The following is a 24,550-nucleotide window of genomic DNA, read 5'->3' on the forward strand; positions in this document are numbered from 1 at the left end:
TTTGTAGTTCTATAGGCTTGTAATTTCTAAAAGTCTTTGTTTAAGAACCTCTGGAATTGGTTGCGTGTTCAAAACCATTGTGCTTCACACCAGCCAATGAATAATTCTGATTTTAAATTTGTTATGCTATATATTTTTGCTCTTTGGGAACTTAGTGATTACTCCTGCAATCATTTGTGTTATAATAGATTTTTAAAAATACCCATGTTGTGATAAATATTTATCACAGACCCTTTAGGGGATTTATTCTCCCATCTGAAGAGGTTTAGTCTTGTTTCTCTAATTTCTTGTAGAGATCTTGTCTCATCAGTAATGTCGACCTCTTTATACTTTTTTTGTTTCTACTTTATATTTTAAGCCTAAGCTATCAACATTTTTGGATTGTGAATAATTTATGTAGTGACATAGTAGTGTTTTTTATTTTCAGTAATTTCTAATGCTCTGCTTCCCTTATAGAAGAGTTCTGTTCTTATTTGAATGTATGCAAAGAACAATCCAAAGTGAAATGAAATTCTGTCTCCCCAGTGAAAAATCATTGAAAATAATAGCATAGATGGATATCCTGATGTTGTTTCTTGTCCATTGGCATTTATTTGCATTCAGCATTACTTCATTTCATTTGTTGTGTTATTACCCTTAGTATTGTGAAGTTCTTCAACATAATTCTTTTCATATAACTGTTTTATTTCATTATCTGGAATATTTTTGCATAATCAGCTTATTTTTTTTTACTTCAGCATTCTTTTGTTCTTCTGGACCCCATATGTTGAATAGTCTGTGTCTTTACATAAATCCTTCCATAATTCCTTTGGTGCCTTTCCTATTATGGTAACAGGTCTTTCTCCTTATTCACTGTATCCCAGCTTTTAAACTGTCAATAGTCCTTAAGAGAAACTTCTCCTTTATCCTTTGCCATCTCTGTTCTCTGCTAAGTCTTTGGAAATGGATCATGTTAAAAAAAAAAATTAAAAAATAATCCTCTGGATCATCCTTCTGTATCTGCCCTTGGAGTCCCTTAATCAAATGGATCAACAAGGATGGGTTCACTCCGTACAAGTATATCAGATTTATCCATTTGCACAGAAATTTTGTTCTTTATTCAGATTTCTACAAATGTGTTTAGTATAAGGGTCAGAATTGCTCATCTGTGCTCATGATCATCAGTGGGTCCCATTTTTAACTCAGATATTGCACTTAATGCCCTCTGTTCAGTTGTTGAAGGAGTTTAGCCAACAGGTAACACACCCTCCTGAGGGTCCAGCCTTTTCAGATTTAATTACATTAGAACTTCTGGGTGAATAATTTCTTCTACTGTCAGCTTTTGATAGCTTTATAATATTTCCTTTTCCCTGAAACCTCTTTTATTGACATTTCAAATTGAGCAGATCCAGAACTCATAACTTTTAGAACATGGCCCTGATGCCATGAATCTCTCCAGACTTCATAGTAAGCACTGGTGGAAAGAATCTCTTTAGTTATTCCGTGGTGGCCTTAATTTCCATGAGTTCTCTTTTTACTCCTTGATCATCTGTAAGTCCTACCAACCGTGGCAGGCTTTAAGCTTCTGCTGTGTTTGAAAAAGCTTTTACTTTTAGCACTTATGCCTTGAACAATTTGCTCCTCAAACCTTTTTTGGCCTTCATTATTATGACTTTATGTGCAATTTAACAGGGTTCAAATGGGAAAACTGATGTGAAATGGTGACAAAGTTGAAAGAAAAATGTCTAATTTTCCTACTTGTTCTACAGTCATTCTCCCATCCCTCCATTTCTTCTGGAGCTCCTACACATCCATGAAAAAGAAGTGAACACAGAGGCAGTGATGTACAAGAGCTGTTGACTTTCTTTGATAATTCACATCAGGACACAGAAAGGAAGATTTAGTGGGGTGAGAGGTGGAGTAAGCTGACCATGGGGAAAGGTTTTTATAACTGTATCATCTTCTCATCCTTTTCACTCCCTTTCCACTCTACAGAGGTATCTTAGTGAAAGGTTGAGAGAGTTGGGATTGTTCAGCCTGGAGAAGAGAAGCTTTGGAGTGACCTGATTGTGGCCTTTCAGTGTCTGAAGGGAGCCTGCAAAGAGCATGGAGAGACACTTTGGGCAAGGGCCTGGAGTGACAGGAAATGGCTTCAAACTGACAGAGAGTAGGGTTAGATGAGATATTGGGAAGAAATTGTTCCCTGTGAGGGTGGGGAGGCCCTGGCACAGGTTGCCCAGAGAAGCTGTGGCTGCCCCTGGATCCCTGGAAGTGTCCAAGGCCCGGTTGGACGGGGCTTGGAGCAACCTGGGCTGGTGGAAGGTGTCCCTGCCCATGGCAGGGGTGGAATGAGACAATCTATAAGGTCCCTTCTCACCCAAACCATTCTGTGATTCTGATTCTATGATTGGTTATAGGATCTTTTCCAGCTTATGATTGCTGAGGCACAGCCACTGCTTTTTATTCTGCTTGCAGATGTTCTATAGGGACTCGAAAGCATTCATATGATAATTAGGTAAGTTGAGATTGCTGGAATATGAATAAACAAGTTTGCAAATACCAATTATATGCATTTATTGAGTGTGAGTTGAACAAATGTTTCTAAGTGCTGTATATGAGAAAGGAAGTTCAGTTACAAACTGAGTCTTAAAAACCTCTGCCTTGGGACTTCATGAGTAAAAGAGAAAGAAATCATTCATACGTTGCATCCACACAATCTCTTTTTCTCATAGCTTTCTGTATCTCAAAAATCATATTTGGAGTGACTCTATTGCACAGATACAGCTCCTTTTGGCTGGAATAAGCTTTCAGGCATCAGACCAGTAGCAAGACTAAAATTTGATTTTTCCAGATACATTTTTTATAATATGTCAGGCACTGCTGAAGACTTTGGGGATGCTTCCTGTGACAAGGTGAACTGTAACATTAAAATATTCTGAGCTTTCAACTTGAACTTCACAGTCCTTTGTACACTTTGCTAATTGTGAGAGCTGCACATCTGTGCCCGTCGTCACTCCGAGCAGCACGACCCGGGGAAAATCGAAGTGCTCAGCCTGTCAGACTCATCCCTGCTCCTCGGGGATGGCTCTCCCATCACTCGTTCATCATGTTGCCTCTCCCAGTCTTTCATGTGGTTCCAGATGGATTTGAGTCCATCCAAGAGGAGGAGTCAGGAATTGTAGGTGTTGGATCTGTGTGTCGTCCTGCTCGGTTGGTTTAATCTCCCAGCTCTTCACAGTGAAACAGGAAACTGGGGTCAAATCTGCAGGGCTTCCACTGGAGATCTTCCTAGTTAGGAGCACTTTGTGTTTCTGTATCTTCTGCAGATATTCAGATTTTCAGAACTGATTCTTTGGTTTGACAGGTAGGGGAATGTAGGGAACCAAGCAGGTGTTTCAGTCAGAGGCCTCTGAGATAACACAGGAATTCACTAAAAGACCTTGGGCAGCCTGGGAAGGAGAGAAAAGAAGCTGCTAACTCCAGCAGAGGAATACCTGTTTGGGTACCTGCACTTAAAGATAAAAATAAGATAGAGAAAACTCTTTTAGGCTAACACCACTTATAGAATATATACTGGTATATATTTAGCAATAGTGGTGTGTTAAAAAATTTGAAAGAAGTGTGTAAACTTAAAAAATGTGTGTAACAGCATAAAAAATAGATCCCTGTGTGCCTTCTTTTCTGTACCTTAGACATCAACGATCTAAGTGTGATAAAAGTATGTTAATGTAAATATTGGATGCCTTTTCTGCCATTTATCCGGGGACGACGAGGACGAAGAATAAAGCCTCAAATTTATAATGCAGTCAGATTGTCTTTCTTAACAACTGAAAGACACCCCAAAAAAGTGCAAAACTGCGTTAGACAGATTTTTAGGCGTCAGCAGGGGAATTTCTTGGAGAAATGCTCTGAAAGAAAACTTCCAAACAAAAAGTACTTGCATCATTTATTTTCTGCTTTTAGAAAACACATCGAGTTTATCTCTGACTAAAAAATTGATGAAAGACTCGCTGACATCTAGAAATAATTAAGGAAATTACACCAAACTCATTCTTGTTTGGGCAGCTCCAATATGTAGTATTTTAGTTTTGAACTCTTATTAATTCATTTTTATAAATGCCAATTCCTCAAATGAATCCACAGCATTCACAGACCGTTCTCCTTACAGCTATTCCCATGCTAGTATCCAGTTTTCTGATATTTCAGTAGTTACTGCTCTTCACTGTCTTTTACACAGCATTTACAGTGAAGCTGAACAGCTGATCCAGCAGCCAACCTAGTGCTCATATGGTTGTCTATCACCAGATCTTTTTATTTATGAAAAATAAACTTAAATAACATTAAAGAAACCCGCCACAAAAAAACCCACAACAAAAAAACCGCACACACAAAACCCCCAAAACTAAAACCAAGCAAAACCAAAACAAAACCACAAACTAACAAACAAAAACCCCAAACAAACAAAAAGAAAAAAAACAAATCCGAAACTCTGCAGTTTATGGTGAAGGTTTCTAATAATCTGCTGAAAAAGAGGAGTGAAAAAAGCACACAAAAGATCGTCCATCTCTCATTTTCTTGGTTTAGGGCTCTAACTGCCAGGTTACAAAGTTTAAGAGTTTAAATTGGGAAATGATCTTTTATGGATCATTCAGAAGCGTGTTAGGTTAATTCCCTTTATCTATCAGATTCTCCAAAAATATGCAGACATAGATGATGATTATTAATGAAAAGAAATTTTATTGTTATCAAAAAGGTGATTATTAATGAAGACAATTCTGAGTTTCCATGGAAATCAAAGCAATCCACATAATTTCTTTTACTTTAATCTGATTATATACAGACCACTGATAGCATCTAACATAAGAAAACTCTGGCTTTGATTTTTTTTCTGCAATTATGAATGCTTTATATGCTGCCATTTTTATGACACTTTTTGCCCCAAAAGTGATAGGAAGGTTATTTCAAGAATCTGGAAGCAAGAACTTAGGTCTCTATTGGGGGAAAAAACAAACAGCATCTTATAAAACGCTGCAAAAGTTTAATTTCAGACACAGGATATAAACCCCCCCAAATTGTTTGAATTTTACTCAGTTTTCTTTTCCTCCCTCTTTCTCCCACCTTTCCTTTCAGCAGGGGCTGGTCACACGTGCTTAGATCTCAATACAAGTCCTTTAGAAATCTCAGTTTACTGCAGGCTGCTGTTCCAACATGTCACATCTTCAAATCTATTACAGAGTAAGGTGACATTAATCTGCCAGTCCCTCTTCCCAAGCTCCTGACTTTTTTGGAGGCCTGAGGCAAACACATGTGCCCAGTCACTCAAGGATTTGAGTTCCACCGAGTCTCTACCCCAGCAGCTGTTGTTTGGTGATAGATCAGTGAAGCAAAAAATTATGCTGGTATAAAAAATAGATCTTGAACCACGGCTCTCATTCTTATGCCTCTGTTCTGCATTAGTGGCAAGCCTGTGGGATTCATTTAGCTGTAATCATTTGTTACTGAGGGGCAGAGTGTCTTTCAGACACTGGTGATGGAGTCACCTTTGAAGGGAGTGCAAATGAGTGGGGATCGTTCACCAATCCATCCTCCCCGGCTTGCAGTTTATACCTGGCATGTACTCCAAGAGCCTGCTCGGAATGTGTAGCACAAACATAAATATCAACAAAGGCATTTTATTTTTTTTTTATTCCTATTTTTCTGAGACAGTTTAATTAGTTTACCGTCTGGATTTGTACTCCTTTATTGAAGAATGACAGATATACAAAGCAAGCTCCAGGAGGCAAAGTCTGCTTTTGTTAAATTTCTGTTTACACAGAGGGTGAAAAAGACCTGTGAGGTGTCTGCTCAAAACTCAGAGCCAATAATAGTAGTCAGTGGCTTCAGGATTAACAGGAGAACTATTCCCACAGGATAGTTACAGTTGTTTAGGGTGAGGTTCTTAGTTCAGCTGCTTTCTCGTGCTCATTCATTTTCCAAAATCAAGTTGAGAAATGTAAGTTTTAACTCACTCGACGTGGAATTTAGTTTGCAGTTCACAGGTGAAGATGAGCTTGTGAGCCATGAAAGCACTTGAGGCCCCTGTCACAAATATCTGATCATGGCAGGCAATTGAAAGCTTTAGTCTGTGCACTTTTCATACTGAATAAAAACCCAGAACATTTCTGGTTATGTATAAAAAAATACACCTATCCCCTAAAAGCTGTTTGTTCAGCTTTTGGTTTTTGGTTTGATTTGGGGTTTTTTGTTTCATTTTGTTTTGTTTTTCATAAAACTATTTGATCCACTCTGAATAATTTAGATATTGTCTATGGATTGTGAACGGAAACTTTCACAAGGATCTTTCCAGCTACCAATCTTCCAATGTAGTTACAGATCTTTAAAAAAAACCACCCCAGTGTAAATTCCAGATCAAACACAGATTTAAGAGGTTCAGTGTCCAAGTAAAAATTTTCAATTTTAATTCCTCCATACCCCGAGTTTTTTCCCTTTTGGTCAGATTAAGCCTGATTATGGATGCACATGAAGTGCCAGAGATTCTCAGCTTTTCCTGTTAAGGGAAAAACACCTGTCAGGGTGTTTTTATTCTGCACAAATCTACAAATATCTGTGGAAGAGAAGAGCTTGTGCCTGCATTAAGCTGAGGGCTGAGCAGCATCACAGCTTTTCTCCTCTGGTTTTATCAGAAGGGCTTGGTCCTGCCTCACTTTGTGAACAGTTTTCTACTTCAGTATGAGTCTGAACTTTTTTCACTTAAAATAAGAAAGAAAAAAGAAAATTCAAGGGTGCTTTCATTAAGCAGTTGAATAATTAAAACAGACCCAGGAACCTGTTTACTTCTTTTTTGCCACCTGAAGTAAATCATACCCCATTCCACTTCCACAAAATGAGTTCTAATGGCTATTCCAAGGCAGCAATACTCAGTTCCTCCTCCTTGGCTGGAAAGAAGGATTTGATTGCTTCAGTCATGTAGGAATTTCTGGTTCTGTTTTTACTGTTTGGGTTATTTTTCCCAATAATAAATGAAATACAGAGTCAGGGAAAGCATCTCCTGTATTCTCACTTAGCTTAACACTGATAAGCTGAGTTTAACCATTATAACTCTGTCACTCTCTCTCATATATATATATATAATTGTTATATATATAGTATCTTCCTCAAGCTTAAATATGTCATCACTTTACATAATTATCATAATAGACAACTCACATTTAGTCTATCACACAAAATACCCAGCAAAATTTGTGAACACCGGGTTAGGTTGGCAGTAATTCCCATGGAACTGCTACATTTGAAAAAAACAAAGTTGTTTGGTTGTGTCTAAATATCAAAGTCCAAGCAAACTTTTTCCGTGACTTTGAGGATCGTGGAAAAGCTTGTCCTACACACTGCAAATACACAGCCAGTGACATTCCAAGCAGTGATGTGAACACTCTCTTTTGTGTGAGTGTGCTGGGTTTGACTGGGGTAAAATTGGTTTTCTCCCCAGTGGGATGTGTTTTGGAATTGTGCTGAACATGGGATTGATAATTCAGGGATGTTTTGTTAGTGCTGAGCAGGGTTTACACAGAGACAAGGATTTTCCTTCTTAGCCCACCATAGGGGGGTCACAAGAAGTTGGGAGGGGACACAGCCTGGACAGCTGACCCCAACTGACTCCAGGGGTATTCCAGACCATACAGTGTCATGCTCAAGATGTAAAACTGGGGAAAGAGGGAAGAAGGGAGGGATATTTGGAATGATGGTGTTTGAATTTCCAAGTCACAGTTCTGTGAGATGGAGTCCTGCTGTCTTAAACACACCTGTCTAACTGTGCCAAGCGTGGAATGATTTCCTTGGTTTGCTTTGCTTGTGTGTGCTGATTTTGCTTTACCTTTAAACTGTGTTTATCTCTTCTCACAAATTTTAGAATCACAGAATGGTTTGGGTAAGAAGGGACCTTAAAGCTCATCTCATTCCAGTCCCCCTGCCATGGACAGGGACACCTCCCACTAGACCAGGTTTCTCCAAGGCCTGTCCAGCCTGGCCTTGGACACTTCCAGGGATGGAGGTTTTCTCACTTTTAAATTCTCTCCCTTGGCTGTGTGGTGCTTAGTTACCAGCTGGGGTTAAATGAAGACACCAAGTCACGACCTTTTAACCTGTTTTTCACTTTCTACAAGACTATCAAGTTCCCCAAAGCACTGAGCACCGATGGGGACTTTCCTCTGTTACAGCAGCAGAGTCCCCAGCCAGGGCACAGACGTGGTCAGACCTGCATGAGCAGACGTGTTCAGCAGATCTGTCTGCTCACAGGACGGGGGGGGCCCTGCAGGGTGTGTGGCCCCACTGTCACCACAGCCTTTTCCACACTTTTCCAGGTATCAGAAACTCCACAGAGCTGATCCGTGGGCTCTCTCAACAGAAACGGCGCTGCAGGACTGGGAGTAAGGAAAGAGGGATAAAGTGGCATCCATGGATGCAGAGCTGTATGACACCAGTGTTCTCTGGGTAAGACACCAGTCCTTTAGGAGTCAAGTACCCTGGCATGAGTGGTGATTTTAATAATTTTTTAATAATTAATTTTCTACCCCCACCTGTTCCCTGGTAATCAGATAAACAGACAAGCAGCACTGACTGTTACTTACTGTATAGATCCAGGTAATTTTTTAGCTCCTGTCTTGCTACTTAGTCCCTGGACTAACCTAAGATCCACTAATACTGACTAACAGAAGTCTAACTTTCCTTACTGTAGTGTAGCAGCATTATCTTTCAGCTGACTCTCAACTTACCAGAGTCAATTGAGACATATTGTTTTACTAGCCTTGGAAAAAAGTGACCTGGCTCTGTACTTCAACTTCTTTCTTTTATCATCTAGTACAACATCGCCTTAAAAATTCTCTTCCTAAACTTAGAGAAGCAGGGAGAAACCTCAGACATATTCCAGGTACTTCCCATCTTCTGCTTAAAAACAGGGAGAAAACACAAGGTGTTTGTGTACTTCAATGTTTTTTGTTAATCTGAGACATAATACATTACTCAGGATACTGAATATATTTTTTCTGTGCTTAAACCCACTTTTAGCAACTGCCTGTTGGATAGTCCATGTCCCATTTACTCTTTGAGGCTTCCCTGCTTCAGAGGGAATTGAATACACATGCCCTGCTGTTTGCAGGAGCAGAGTTGAGCTGAGGAGGCTTGACCTGTGGAACACTTGTTATTTTGGGGTCTGCTGTAATTGTTAGCCAGGCTTTCTTTTGGAATAGTCAAAAATCTTAAGGGCTCTTGTCGGGACGGGTTGAATGATTCTGCAGAAGTACCTACACAGGGACAAAATGTTATAGATTCTGTGAGTGGGATGGATCTTCAGCTCACAGCTCTGTATGGAAATAACAGCTGGAGAGTGCTGATATCAGAGGAGTTCAGTGGTCAGCCAGCAGTGAGGAGAGTGGTTCCAGAACCATTGTGGAGTGCACAGATCAGGGATTTCCAGGAACTCTAGTAGAGTAAAAGCAGCTTTAATTCCAGGCATGCAGGCATGTGAAATAGTATTTTTTATACAGCGTTATGTATGCTATATGTAGAACATTAAAGCATCACATTTTAATGAGCATTTATAATAGTCAACACAGTTTTTCTCAGGTATATTGTTCAAAATACTCAGCAACACTTTCAAGTGTGCAGAATGTATGGTGATTTTATTTCCTAAGAGTACCAGCTCCTCTATATTTTGTCGTTGAAATATAAAGAAAAACTGTGAATACAATTCCTTGTTTTGCAGGGTTATTTCTTATATTAGTCCAAGTGAGAAACTGCATCCATGTTCTGTTAATCTTATTTGATTTTTTTTTTACTCTTTGCATTAATGTTCAATTATAATAATATTTTATGTTTCATCTGACTCCTTGCTATCTAGAGGAGAATCCAAAAAGCACTATTAATAGTGGGTTCAATCAATTTCTAAGTGCATACATTTCCTCTAGGTACCGATCTAATTGCAATCATAGCAGACATTAAAGAAACATGCTCTAAAAATGGGAAAATTGTGTAAGTTAGAGTGCTGGATACAATGAATAAACATGGATCTGATTCTTCTAAGTGCTTTTGGAGTGAAAGTTTATTAATCCACATAAATATCTCTAATCAAATGCATATTCCAAAACGCCTCCCAAAATGTGATTTATACACTTGACCTGAGAGCCAGCAAACACTTCAGCACCCATTCGTGTTTTATTACAGCGTTCTGCACAACTTTCCAAATTGCAGTTTTCTAAGTTCTTTCCTGCCCGTTCCCTATAAAACAGGAGAGGTCAGCCAAGATAATGGTAGGAAGAAAAGGGAGATCTTCAACAGATTAAAAAACCTTGTTGAAATGAAGAAGCAAATATCAGGTGCAGGGTAGTACATTTCTGGGCTCAGAGGAACCATTGTTTCTCTCCAGTGTCCCCTTAGGAAATCAGGAGCCTGGCTTTTCTTTAAAGCAACATATTTTTGCAGTCCCCATGACTGTGCGGACTCAGTTGATGGGGTGGTGAATTAATTTTTTGTTTATTGAAGGAGTGACTTGTTTCTTCGAGACTTTCCATGAAAAGTCATTTTATCAAAGTATGAGACCAAGCAAATTTTGAGAGTTTAAAGCATTTTAAATTACAACTTTACGCCACTTTCACAGAATTCACATCGTAGAATGAGGAGTATCTTAAGAAAAAAGTAAAGTACCTTGTCTTGAAAGAGTTCTCATGTACTCAGAGCACAGGTATAATTCTTGTCCTTTCTGCACTCTCTTACCCCTACATCCCTATCACAGGGTAAATTTAACAGGTGCAAAAGAATCCAAGCTAAAAAATAAAATGAAATTATCATAATGCTTACTTTAAAACTGGTAGGGAAGAGCTTTGGTGTTTGATGGGATCTGATGAATGCGACTAAAGTGGGGACAGCACATTGTCATAGAAGATTTTTCTTCCTGTGAGCTGTTTTCTGTGGTTTTAACCTCAATCAAAGCATCCTGATGTTAACTTACAAGGTCTGTGCAGTAGCTGTTGAACGTGTTATTCTCCCACATGATACCTGGGGTTTATACTGAAGTTGTCACGTGTATTGTTAGATATTTAGGTCTGTACCTTTAGTTTTGCTATGTTAAGTTTGCTCAGGGCAAAATGTTTTTCTCTCCAAGGCAGGAGAGAACTGCAGCTTCCAGTGTGGGATGAGATCCATATGTAGCACATAGAGGTGGTGGTTCTGTAAAACCAATACCGAGGAGTCAAATAATCAGTGTAGCTGAAGTTACAGTCCACCAGAAACACTCAGGAGGAAAAAATGTCCATATTCACAGAGTCACAGGATCTTTAGGGTGGGAAGGGACCTCTGGAGATCATCCAGTCCAACCCCTCTGCCAAGGCAGGGACACCCAGAGCAGGTGACACAGGAATGTGTCCAGGTGGGTTTGGAATGTCTCCCTCCCTGGGCAGCTGTTCCAAGGCTCTGCCACCCTCCATGGAAAGAAGTTCTTCTTCTTCGTCATTTAGTTTATGGCCACTGCTCCTTGTCCTGTCACTGGACACCACCAAAAAGAATCTGGCACCGTACTCTGACAACCCTTGGAGATATTTCTGTGGCTTGAGGAGATCCACTCTCAGTCTTCTCTTCTCCAGACCAACCAGGCCCAGCTCCTTCAGTCTCTCCTCATCAGAGGGATGTTCCAGACCCCTCACCATCTCTGTGGGCTCCACTGGACCCACTCCAGTAGCTCCTTGTCTTTCTCAATCTGTGGAGACCAGAACTGAGCACAGCACTCAAGCTGTGACCTCACCAGGGCCGAGCAGAGGGGCAGGATCCCTTCTCTGACCTTCTGGCCACTCTCTTCCCAATGCACCCCGGGATCCCATTGGCCCTCCTGGCTGCAGGGACACACTGCTGGGACACGAGCTGACCCTGAGTCCATGGGTCACCCTCCAAGGGCTCCAGGTCCATCTCTGCAGAGCTGCTCCCGAGCAGATCAGCCCCCAGGCTGTGCTGGTCCTTGGGGCTGTTCCTCCCCAGTGTGTTCCTGTCTCTGGGCAAGCTTTCATCCCTCTGTTTTAGCTACATAGATGGGCTGTCACAGCCTGGGTTTTTTGTAGCTCTGAGTTGTGATTTCCTTGCCTTCAGATCTGCTGCTCAGGAGAATTGATGGCAAAGAGGTGGATAATTCAGTCCTCACACGTAACAGAGTTTAATCCCATAAGTAGTCACATGAAAGCCAAGGGCTCTAGATCTGAATTTATCAGAGCAGGGAGCCCTTGGGCAAAGTTTGACTAAGCAAGTCTTTTCAAAATGTGATGTGGCTGATTTTGAAAATCTTGTCAGTTTTATCTACAAGGAATAACTGCTCATAGAGGCAACAATATACATGACACAGGCCTGGAAATAGCAGAGATGTTTTAAACTACTATTCCTCAATTGACTCACCTTCATTTTATCTTACTTTTATCACAACAAGGCTCTGCTAAGCTTTGTTTACCTTGGGTATTTAGCCACTATCAGGTATACCAAAATTATGAGGTTTAAATAGACCAGTTCTTTATTGTAGTTATCAGTATTTTATACAGCTCTGAGCAGGATTAGTCAGTAACGTGATAAAGCAAGTCTCTGGTGTCAGAGCTATATTAGTACTCATGGGGTTGCTACTGTTGGTGAAAACAATGTTGGAAATAGTTTAGAGGAGCAATAGTAACCATTTGATATTTCCAGAATGATAGTGCAAGACTAAACTAATGTAGTTTTAAAGGAAATTATATATAATAATATATAACTTCTAATGTATGAATAGAATTTATGAATAAAAAGGAGGTTCTGCATTTCCTCATTATTTTAAAAAGATGGTGAGGTTACCAAAAATAAGAAATTTTTCTTATTGTACATTTGAATGTATACGTAACTCTCTGCTAGCTAGGAACAATTTTACAGAAACCCCCACAAAATATTCTGTAAATGACCTTTCTGAATAATTGAAGATGGCTTTGCATTTTTACCAGCATCTCCATAAACTCAGTGTGGCGTCGATGACAGTTCACCACAGCATCAGCCATAGAGCATCATTTCCAAACACACACAGAGAGCTTTACTGTAAGTAATGAAGTTATTAGAGAGCAACCAGGACAAATATATCTGAATGCTAAATATGCTTTATGATCTCAATAATTCTCATGGTAAATATAATTTTTTTTCTGCAGACCAGGTGGCTAATAGCCAGACTTTATGGAATTTTGAAGTGGGTGGGTAATGAAATTGCTGTTTTCCCATTTTCTTCCTGCATGTATTTGTCTGTAGCTCACATATGGAAAAACTGATACCATATTTCTGGGGAATATTTGAGTTGTAGCTATTTATTTTTTAAAAAAAGAATCACAGATGCCTTGTCTTCACTCATGGAAAGGTCCAAGCATAGTCCAGCATCCTACTGGTTAAAGAAATCAAGTTCATTTAAGCCTTGTAAAGTATGGGGGAACAGAAAGTATAGGTTGTATTTCTTACAGAAAGTAGCCACAAGTATTTTCTATGTGTAAATGGATACTTTGATGGTGGAAGGACATGAAACCTGCTGGAGCAAGTCCAGAGGAGGCCTGAAAGAACCCTACTAGAAAGATGGAGAGAGACTATTTCCAAGGGCCTGGAGTGACAGGACACAGGGAATGGCTTCCCACTGCCAGAGGGCAGGGTTAGATGGGTATTGGGAAGAAATTCCTCCCTGTGAGGGTGGGGAGGCCCTGGCACAGGTTGCCCAGAGAAGCTGTGGCTGCCCCTGGATCCCTGCAAGTGTCCAAGGCCAGGTTGGACGGGGCTTGGAGCAACCTGGGCTGGTGGAAGGTGTCCCTGCCCATGGCAGGGATTGGAACAAGATGATCTTTAAGGTCCCTTATAATCCAAACCCTTCCAGGATATATAAAGGCTTGGAAACACAAAAACCTTTTTTTGCCTCCTCTTTTCAAAGCCTGGGAATAAATGTTCTACTGCAGTTGGGAAGTGTGGAGGGAAACAAAAGGCACTAAAACAGTCTGTGCCACATTTTTCTATCAGTCTGTAAACTTAAGCCTTTCAAGCCAGCAGAATAAAGGAATATAAGTAGGTCCTATCCTTCTAAAACAATACAAATGCCCCCCAATGCTTTTGAAATAACTGTTTTTATAGATGCCCTGCACTGTTTCATGCCCCTTTAAGGACTTACTTTATTCTGGATGCTGTGGGGACATATTTCCTGGTGCAGTCAGTACTCAGAAGGTGTGAAGTCTTGCAGAATCTCCTTGGTGGGCTCTGCCATCTGCTGTGGATCAAAGGTCAGCGAGTCTCTGCATAGTAAATACCACACAGCACAATTTCATGGAAAGAAGCTTCGAATTAAATTAGTTTGAAGATTTAATTTCAATACATTAATGAAATAAGCAAAAATATGTCTGTCACAACATCTCTGAATGCCAGCTCTGTTGTCTACAAAGAGTTCTTTATTGCCAAGCTTCAAAGAAAGTGTTATCTCTTAGTTATTCCATTGTTAAAATGTTAAAAGTTCACACAGCTGGAATACTCGGGTCAGATTTGTATCATCCTCCTGCCACGTTCATGAATTCCTTAATAATTCCATAAACAGCTTAATGTCTTGCTCATAAGCAAACATTCCAGTTAGAAGATTTAATCAAATACCTTATTTTGGGCACCTTTTTTTAATACTGGGTTGTGGTGGCAGCACACTAACGTGATGTTTTATGATGGAACATGTGCAAAGTAAATGGGTCTAATCTTCTGTGTAGAAGTAGGATACTGATCACAAGAAATGAGTAAAAAATACATAAACCTTTTATCTATTCTTTCAATGACTAATTGTGCTCCATTACAAAAATATAGAAAGGCAAGGGAGCAGACTAGTTTAATGCAGTTTATAAATGTATACCCTTTCCACCTTTCTAAACAGGAAATTAAAATTTTCAGTAATAAGACTTCTCTGTTTTGAAATGTATTCTTTCTAAAGGAAAGCAGACAGACAGTGATGTAGCAGTATATTGGTTTTTAGGTTTTGTCTGAGAAGCCAAAATAAGGACATCAAAGGCATGACTTGATATTATGATAAAGCAAAGGGAATTCTGCATCCTATGCAGTGTCTGTCAGTTCTGTGCCTCCTGTGCTGAAATCTTCTCACCACTAAGAAGAGATTTGAATTGGAGGAACATTTTCAAAGCATGCTCCTAATTAACCAGGGTTTACTTGAGCTGATACTCTCGAGCCTGTTGGTACTACCTATGAAAATTAGAGCCAACCACACACTTGGTTCCAAGGTGTTCCCATGATCAGCTGGAAGACTAAAAGGTGGCTGGAAGGTATTTCTTGGTCTGATTGCAAAACAGCTGCAGTTTAATTGGATCCATGCAGTTGTGTTATTTTAAAATTACAGAGCTGGTTTTCTGGATGTTGGAGAATATACAGGTAAGAAAATCTTGTTTCTTGTAAAGTTTCCCTGGATGATACATTTCCAAACAAACACAACAACATGTGCATGACTGTGGGTTAAGCAGCCCCATGCCTGGGATGTGTCAGAGCCAGAGGCTGAATTTAATAAATATGGCAGTAATTATACAAGTGATTATTTTTAATCTGTGTTACGTAAGTGGGGGTTGCTGTTTTTTAATCTCTGTTTCGTGTGTAAAAAGATCTTTCCTCCTTCTCTATCAAAATATTGTTGTAAGAATTTTATGGCATCAACTCTTCTGATCGTAAGAACTTTCTTCTCTGTTTTCCTGCTTCAGAAATCAGCAGTGTAACAGTATTATGGCAATTGTCACACAAAGGCAGCTTTCCTTTCAAAATTATGGTGAGTCCTATAATAATTATCAAGGATTCCTTATAATTCACTGCCCTCTGAACATCCCTTCTAACTTTTTTTACTTTGAGCTCTGATGACATGATGGACATGAGTCAATGAATGTGAAAGAACATCAGAGTAGGCAGAATAATATTGTATTTATTTGTGTACCTTTTGCCATCCAGCAAATATTTTCGTGGTTTTGCTACAGAAAAATGAAGAGCCCACACAGTCAGGACCTGATTTTCAGTGTCACATGCTTGAGCAGGGAGGTGGGACCTGACCCACTGAGGTCCCTTCCAACCTGACCTCTTCCGTGATTCTTCTTCTGTGATCCCATTAGTTCAATTTTGTGTTCCACTGTGCTTTTAAAAAGTGATTTTTAAAAGACAGTTTGCATTTAAACTGAAAGAATGACACTCACATGCAGTGGCTCCCTTAGAAAATGCTGATGCAGGGGGGTGGTTTATACACATACGTGCACACACAGAGCTGAAATTCTGCTGGGTTCATTCAGAGATTTTGAGGGGAGTTTTTCTCTCAGCCTCTGTTCCTTGCTAGTGGAATTCAAAGTTAAAAATGGTGAATGGGCAAGAAACACATTTGCTTGATAACAAGTAGGCTTTAAAGACTTCAAATTCCCAGAGATTTTCAAGCCTGCAACTGATCCTGAATATTTATAATGTGCATTTGATTCATGCTCCTTATCAATGTGACATACACATCAAACAACGTGATTAAAGGGCAACTCCTTGATATCTGGCTGGGGGATGAAGATGGACTCCTCCTTGAGCCATAATCATCCACAAAAAATAGAATTAAAAAAATGGATTTAACTACAATCATAACTTCCTGTTTTTTTTTTTAGTCTTCAACCGATACCATTGAACAGGTAATTTTGCCTCTTTTAATTTGCTGCCTCTGTTCAATATTCATTAATCTTCATGTTTTAAAAGTTATCTTCTCCCAGGACTTTGGGATAATTCAGAGCAGCCCCAGGATGACTCTAATATCTGCCCATTTTTAGTATTTACTTACTGGGATGTGAGATAGCAAGAGAAAAGGGAAAAGTTACAGGATATGGTGAGTTGTGCTGCACTTGAAATGCTCAGCTTCACCCTCAGTAGGAGACACTTCCAGATGCCTCTTGAACTCCCCCCTAAACAGTGTTTACTGGAGAGATTAATCAGAACTCCATTAATTTTACCTTCAGAATTCTGCTGCTGCTCCACCCCCTCCTGCCAAGGACTGTGATTCTTGTCCCACTCAAGCTATTTCTTGAATTCATTGCAGACAGTTATGAACAATGTGTTTCTCACTGGACAAATTTGGGTCATTAGTTACTGTGGTGCAGAAAATACGTAATTAGAGGATGCTGCAGAATGTTGGGTTCTATAAAAAACCAGTACCAAACATGTATTTCTTTTCACATTAAAATAGGATTATCCTTAATTTAGGTGACTATGTTTGTCCTCTCATATTTGATTCCTGCAATAGCTATATTGGTTTCTCTGAGATTCTTCTTTTTCACATTTCATTGCTCTTTTAGTTCATTCTTTTCCACAGAGCCTTGCTTTCTTTAGGAATTTATGTCCAGGTAGTAAAAAATGTCCAGATATCAAACTTTTTTTTTTTTACCATTTCCTCTGTCCTTCTACTTTAAAGACAATATATCACTCAACTTTATTAGTGATTTTTATTTATTTATTTTTAATTTGTCAGAGTAAATCTGTGCTGCTTTGTACCCAGTTCTTCATTGTTGTTATTCTGAGAGGGAGTCGGTTTGGGAAACTTGAAATTTCTCTTTGAGGTAATAGTGCCACTTGCAAGATAATTTTTATTTGAAAGTAGAAGAACAGTTTTCAAATGAATGCTTTCAAAATTTTATCTCAGTGGGTTTTCAGAAAATTCATTTTAGGGATTTTCCTTTTCATCCTTTCACAATTTAACACTGTTTCATCTCTCCTGCTTTCTATAGTCCACTTTGTCTGCAAGCAGGTAAAGGCAGAGGATATTCTTGCAATTCCTAACACATTGGACCTAATGCTGAAACTTAAATTTTAAATTCTAAAAGAGTATTTAGCAATTACCTCATTATTTTCTCAGCAAACAAATTTTTGATATGACCAAACATTAAAATGCCTTCAAAATAAGGTACTGCTCTGTATTAATTTGCATGATCAAATAATCACAATGCAGGCTTCTGCATGTATTTCTTCCAATGTTTGATCTCAGATTTTCATGAATACCTATTAAAAAAAGCAAGTGAATCTTCTCACAGCTGTATATCACTGGATATTCACTGCAATAATGCACAGGAATTATTATATAAACAAAAGTTTTCATTATTTATCTTCATTTGTTCTCTGAACAAAAGAGTTCCCAGAGGATCATAGAGCTGGTAAAGCTGTTTCTCTAGAGGATTTCAGAAAAATACCATTTTAGTGCTTTAAATATAAATCAATTTATGTCAGATGTTGTGTTCTGGCATCTAAAGGGGAAAGGATGTGTAAGAGCTGTGTTCAAAGTGAGTGTTGGGATCTTTTCACATGTTATATTTGCAAGATGTACCACTGCTGGCTTTTATCATTATTCTTAAGTTACTTCACATATATTTTAAACAGATATTGCTTTCTCTGATCCTGAATATCTTTGCTTATCATTAAAATCAGTTCAAAAACGGGTATAAAATTGATGTTGCACCAACAATGCAACGTTGTGTCCTTATTCTGCAGAGAAATCTTTAGTGCTGTGTTTGTAGACACTCAATTCTCTCACTAAAATGACTGCGTGCAGTGCTTCCTATACCTTTTCTTTCCTGAAATTATCAGCTCTTATTCTCAGCTAACAGAAAATAGTCCTTTAAAATGTGCTTTTATGGGGAAGATCCGAGAAAAATAAGTGAAGCAGAGCAGCTTGGTGTGACAGTAGAAGCAATACAGTAATAGAGTGATTAACTCTTCCTTTGAGCAACAGCAACTGAGAAGGTTCAGAGCAGCTTCTAGAAGTGGGATGAGTTTGGATTGAGAGAGGAGAAATGTGTGATGACCACCCACCTCTCTCTTGCAGCTCCCCTGGCTTTGAATCAGGAGAGATTTCGTGAGACTCCTCGTGGCTGCTGAGCTGAAAGACTGTGGCCAACTGGGTGATGCTCTCACTTTGTCCAGATTCCAGAGGTGAGTGCAAAAAAAAGTAATATCCAACTTTATGAGCAAAATTATGAGCAGCTGGAAACAGCAGAACTACTAAAAAATACCAGATGCCGTGAACCTGAACTATTTTTATTCAGTTGTTTCAAGACTTTGTCTAATGTGTGTGTATATATATATATATTTAATTGGTTATTTTTAGAAAAAATTGAATACAAGATTTGGCCAAAATCCTTGCTCTCTTCTCAGCGTTACCTGAAAGAACTTTAACCCTTCAAACCCACATATAATATTGCAGAAATTATGGGAAACTTAAAGGTTCAGTGAGCAGCATGGGGGAAGAGGACGATTTGATTTTGCCAAGTGATAAGTGAAAAAATGCAAAGTAAACCTAGAACCTGGAAACAGGAATCCAAGCTGATATAAGTTTAAAAAGACATGAGGATAAAAATAGAAATTAATGTAAAAGGAAAGAATGAATAGCTGGTTTTATACTGTTTCTTTCTGTCTTCTTTCCATTATTTTGATACCATTAATTTATCTCATTTTAGTAGATTTTTATGGAACTGCAAGTCAAGGTCAATGATCAGGTCTGAATGGAGAAGAGTCTCTGAATGTCGACACAGATTTTAAGGCTTCACTGAGCTTGAGAAAGTGTTGTAAAGTGTTTTTAAGTTTCCACCTAGAATACAACAATTCAGCTCCTTTAGCAGTGGTTTCTGAGCTTTGCATAATACAGGTTACAGGGAGCTGAGTTGAATACAGTGGCAAAACAAAGAAACAATTTTTTTGACAAAACATTTCATGGCTTCTGCAGCCCTCCAGGTAATCTCTCCTGTTTTCCCTACCTGCTCTTTTAGGCTGTGCTTTGGAGCAGGGTTAAAGCATTGAAATTCCAGCTCTAGACATCACTGAACACTTCATGTTTCTTTTATCACAGCAGCATCATGAGAAAAATTACTGCCTTATAGCCAATTGCACAGGTCTGAACAACTCTTGGCACTGCAGGCTTGGAACTGAGGATATAAAGAACGTAGAGCAGCTCTGCAGGCTTGGATTGCTTCTGAAAGCAAAACTTGAGACATATATTCCTTTTGGGTTTTGAAGGACTTGCAGTGACTATAAAGTTGCACCAAACAAGAAGAGTGCAGGTGAAGAATGATTCACACAGCAGCTTAAGCTGAGTGCAAAGGACAAAGCAGAGGGAAAGATAGATCAAAGCTTAACAAGTGAAGGACTTTTTAATTAAAAATAAAAAGTAAACCATCAGGCAACTCAACTGTTTGTAAAGCTGCCAAGAGAAAGTGGCTATTATTGCCACAAAATGGATTATATTAGTTTAACGGTTTTGTTTGTCTTCAGAATATTACACAGGTGCATCATAAGTTATGGAAATGCAGATTGTTTAGTGCTGCTGACATCTGTTCCAAACCAGCAATGAATCTTCCTGTGATAGAGATGAATGAAAGGAATAGAGAGGGAATATGAGACAGGCATTAGTGATCAGGATCAGATTACTCACATTGATTTTTACCCACAATTTACTTGTGTTACAGAGAGAGATTTGGAAATTTCTTCCACATGCCAGATGATTTCGTTCCTTGTGAAGTCAATAAAACAACCCATTGATTTCCATATGACAAAAATTAAAATAATCTCTACCCATGTATTCAGTGTGAACACATTCCAAGCATTATTGCCCAAAGCACTTTGCTTTAGCAGATACAAGACCTGCTTCCTAGAAGATATGCTGATATTCCTCTTAGTTTTCATTGTGACAATCATTGACATTCTTAAAAAATCACTTAGTATTTACACAATGCTTTTCTTACCTTTTCTCTCTTTTACAAGCATTGACTAAAGGATATTTTAAATCAGAAGCAAGTGCTGTAAAGTTTCACACACAGCTGCAGGGATTCCTTTAAATTAGAGATTCCAAAATACTGGCTGCAATTTGACAGTTTTACATCCTTGGCTGATAACCACTTGGACTGGAACCTCAGTGAGTTAATCAGATTGCTCCCTCACTTGTGCCCATTTGCTTTAATTACACTGCCAGCCGAGCCCTGTTTTAGATAATGTACAGATTATATAGATGTGTCCTGACCAACGAGGCAGCACAGAGCAGCCATTTGGGGGAGGAAATGGCAGAGAGGAAATCCTGCACTTTGCAGTCGTGGATTTGGGAGGAAATGATCTGATTTCATTCAGGCACTTTGAGGATTCCCCCTCTTCTCCAACTTTTGTGCTTGCAGCTTTTAAAATACACAGCAGAGTGAAAAAAACCCCACAACACGAACAGTGGTAGATTTTTTTCAGACCAGCAAAATCTTCATAGCGTTTTCCCTTGCCTTGAAAATGTTTCAGCAATTACACATATCACTGCATATTTATTTCTGGAGGCAAATCCCCTGTCCCAGAAGTACTATAAGCACTGTGGTTTGCAGAGATAGCCATGTGAAATACAGAGTTTTCATAGAACAAATGAATAAGCAGCTGCTTCTAGCAAGGGATTGTTATATTTTTGTTGCCAGACTTCTGCCTTAGGACTTCTATTTACATATATATTAATATATATATTCATATATATATACATATAAAATATATTTTAATAAATATTTCAAACAGAAAATATGCATAAATATGTATGCACTTATATGGGTGCATGTATATTTATATGCATATTATCTACAGGGGTAAACTAGCTGTGGAAAATACAAAATTAGTACATTTTTTTTAGGTGTCTTTGAAACTTCAGGTTCTGTCTCTGAAAGTCTGAGTCCCCCGTTTGGGAATATAAAGGAAATAGTGGCCTCCATGAATCATTCAAAGTTGTGTTTTAAGCCCAAAGTTTACCTTATGGTGTCCCTGGGGAGGTTTTATTTGTAAATAAAGGAGGAATTACAGAAAACTTCTTTATGAACACCACCAAGTGTGGCACCTTAAACCCTTCCTTTGCATTTCTTTTTGGCCAGTTTTAACAAGACATAAAATGGAAAGAAACCCAAAAACTCGGTTTGGTTTGGGGAACAGTTTAAGTGTTTATTCCTTTTCAGAATAGCCTCTAGTTGGACTGATGTGCTTAATGAGTTGTAAAAAAGTTTATTCTTTGCCCACTCTCAGTTCAGAGATCCGAATAATTTCTGTTTATTTTAGGATACCCACCTCCAACACTATTGCATTGTGCAAAATAACCATTTCATCTTACAAGAGTTTATGCATATGTTTCTGAAATTATAATCAAGAAGCTTGGAGGAACAAGTTTTAACGTGGACTCAAAATAAGGCTGGGTAACAAATCATCTAGGCTTGATGTTTTGGGTCTTTTTGACAAATTAATTCAACAGAGTTGCTTAATTCAACACTGAAGTGGAGAGGTCTATGGAATCCACGATTTTTAGCTGTACACAAGCAAAGAGTGTGGGTATTTATGGCTCTTGAAGCTGAGATTTTCTGAAAAAATTACACAAGTTTGGTAAATTTGGGGGAAGACTGTTGGTAGAATGTGACAGTAAGTACAGCTGAGGGTGATGATCACTGTAAGCTGAGGGGGTGTTAACCTGGGATGTACTTAATGAGAACTCTGTACACAGGAACAGAGCCAGAATTCCAACCTACTCATGGCACACGGGTGGGGGGATTGTGAAAATGCAAACTCGACATTCATTTAACAGAATAGTTGCAGTACCAGCAGAGGGAATTCAAAATCCAGGAACTGTGCATATCCAAGTACCCCAAATGACCCTGCACTCTAAGCCCCAGCTTCTTATTCCTGTGGGGATTTGAGCAATTGGATTGCAGCTGGAATGGCTCTGCCTTGGATGTTTCCAGCAGTCATAAACACACCCACTGCTGTAATCCTACAGAAGTGAGGGCTTTATTCTGCTCCTTCTGGCATTAGAGTAGCACTTGAATACAATTTGCTGTCACAATCACAGTGCTCAGTCAGGCTAGTGCTTGCAAAATGTCAGCACTTGCAATAACTTTCGTTTTGCTAATTGATCTGACTCTGGTGAAGAAATTAAGATAAAGATTCAAGTTAAAATTACGTGACAGTTTTATTTGTGGTCTCGTTCAGCCACTTCACTGTTTTGCTGAAGTTTAATACAGCACCCAGACTGTTTGTGTCCAAAAAACCTCAGCCTCCAGTTCACCAACATGACAAGCAGAGGTCCCTCTCATGAAAAGAAGTACTGAGCAGGTAGGTGTCTGCCTGGTCCTAAAAATTCCTCCATGAAAAAGCACCAAATATTTTGCAAACCTCGGGGCTTTTGATATATTTATGAACCTGAATTAATTTTTTTTTCCTTTATTTTTTTTCCCTATTCTTTTTTCACCTGGATTGTGCTTACATCCAAGATATGGTGTGACTAGTTTATACCATGTGATTGAATGGTCAGTCTATTTTCCCACCAAATCACATTTAGAAAGGAATTTAACTGTGATAAAACTAAAGAAGTGTGGTTCTCTCACCCTGTTTGAAACTTGATTTTTGAGGGTAGGTGAAAACAAATGCAAGTGCTGCTTGAATTTTGTTTTGGCTGATATCACATCTGATCCCACCTGATCTTCACTTCAGGAAGGTTTCATACAGAAAAAAAATTGAGGGCTATTTATATTGTCACTTTATATTCAGAGCTGTATAATGATGGATCTAACTAGGAATAGATATGTTTGTCAACTTGTGATTACTGCTTTCAGGTATAGCAGGTATTAGGTGACATATTACACTGTTCAGTAGAATTCATGATATTTAAAACCAGGAATGACTATTTTTTGTGAGTACCACTATCAAAATTTTTCATATTACTGTTCCAGAATTAGAACAAAAAGTTTTAAATTGCAGTAGCAACTCTTAACTAGCTTTTCAATACAAGAATGTTTATCACACTTTCTCCTTAGGAGAAAATATTTACTAATAAGAAAAAGTAACCCGTGACCTTGGTGTTGTTAGAACAGGTATCCCTTTTCATTTCTTCTCTGGGAAATACCTCTGTTTTAGAAAAAATTCTGGAGGAATAAGACACAGATTACTTGAAGATGAGAAGGAAAAAGATTGCTGGTTTCCTTGTAATATGGAGCCCCTGGTTGGTTAACAAATACCTGGTATAAACCAAAGAGGTTCATTGATAAGTTTATAAAACTTTTGTCAGCTATGTTGCTATTTGCCTAACTTGGTCCATCTAACTTCTTTTTTGTTACTTTTGGTCAGCTCTCAAGCTAAAGAACATTGTTCACTCATTCAGGTCCAAAAGTTTTTTTTTTATTTCATGTTGACTACATTTTCCTCTTTGGCACCAGCTGGAAGTAATTACGTTTTATCATTTTGCTGGCTAAATGATTATTGTTCAAGAAGTCTCTGAAGGAAGTAAAATTTTAGTGGAACAAACTAAGAAAAAAACCCCAAAACCAACAACATATGAATATATATAGGGTTTAACTTGTTCCCAGTGTTTGCACAGGCAAGCAAGGAAGGAGAAAAAATTGAGCCTATCTCCTTGCCATGATACAACACAGTTTGAGCTTGGAGAAGGCTGTTCCACACTCTTCCTCAAAATGCAAATGTATGGTGTATATTAATCTACCAGTGTATTCCAGGGCAGATTTCAATATGATGC

This window comes from Pipra filicauda, unplaced genomic scaffold (assembly GCF_003945595.2).
Source record: "Pipra filicauda isolate LSUMZ 115617 unplaced genomic scaffold, ASM394559v2 scaffold296_size2174093_pilon, whole genome shotgun sequence".
NCBI classification, from domain to species: domain Eukaryota; kingdom Metazoa; phylum Chordata; class Aves; order Passeriformes; family Pipridae; genus Pipra; species Pipra filicauda.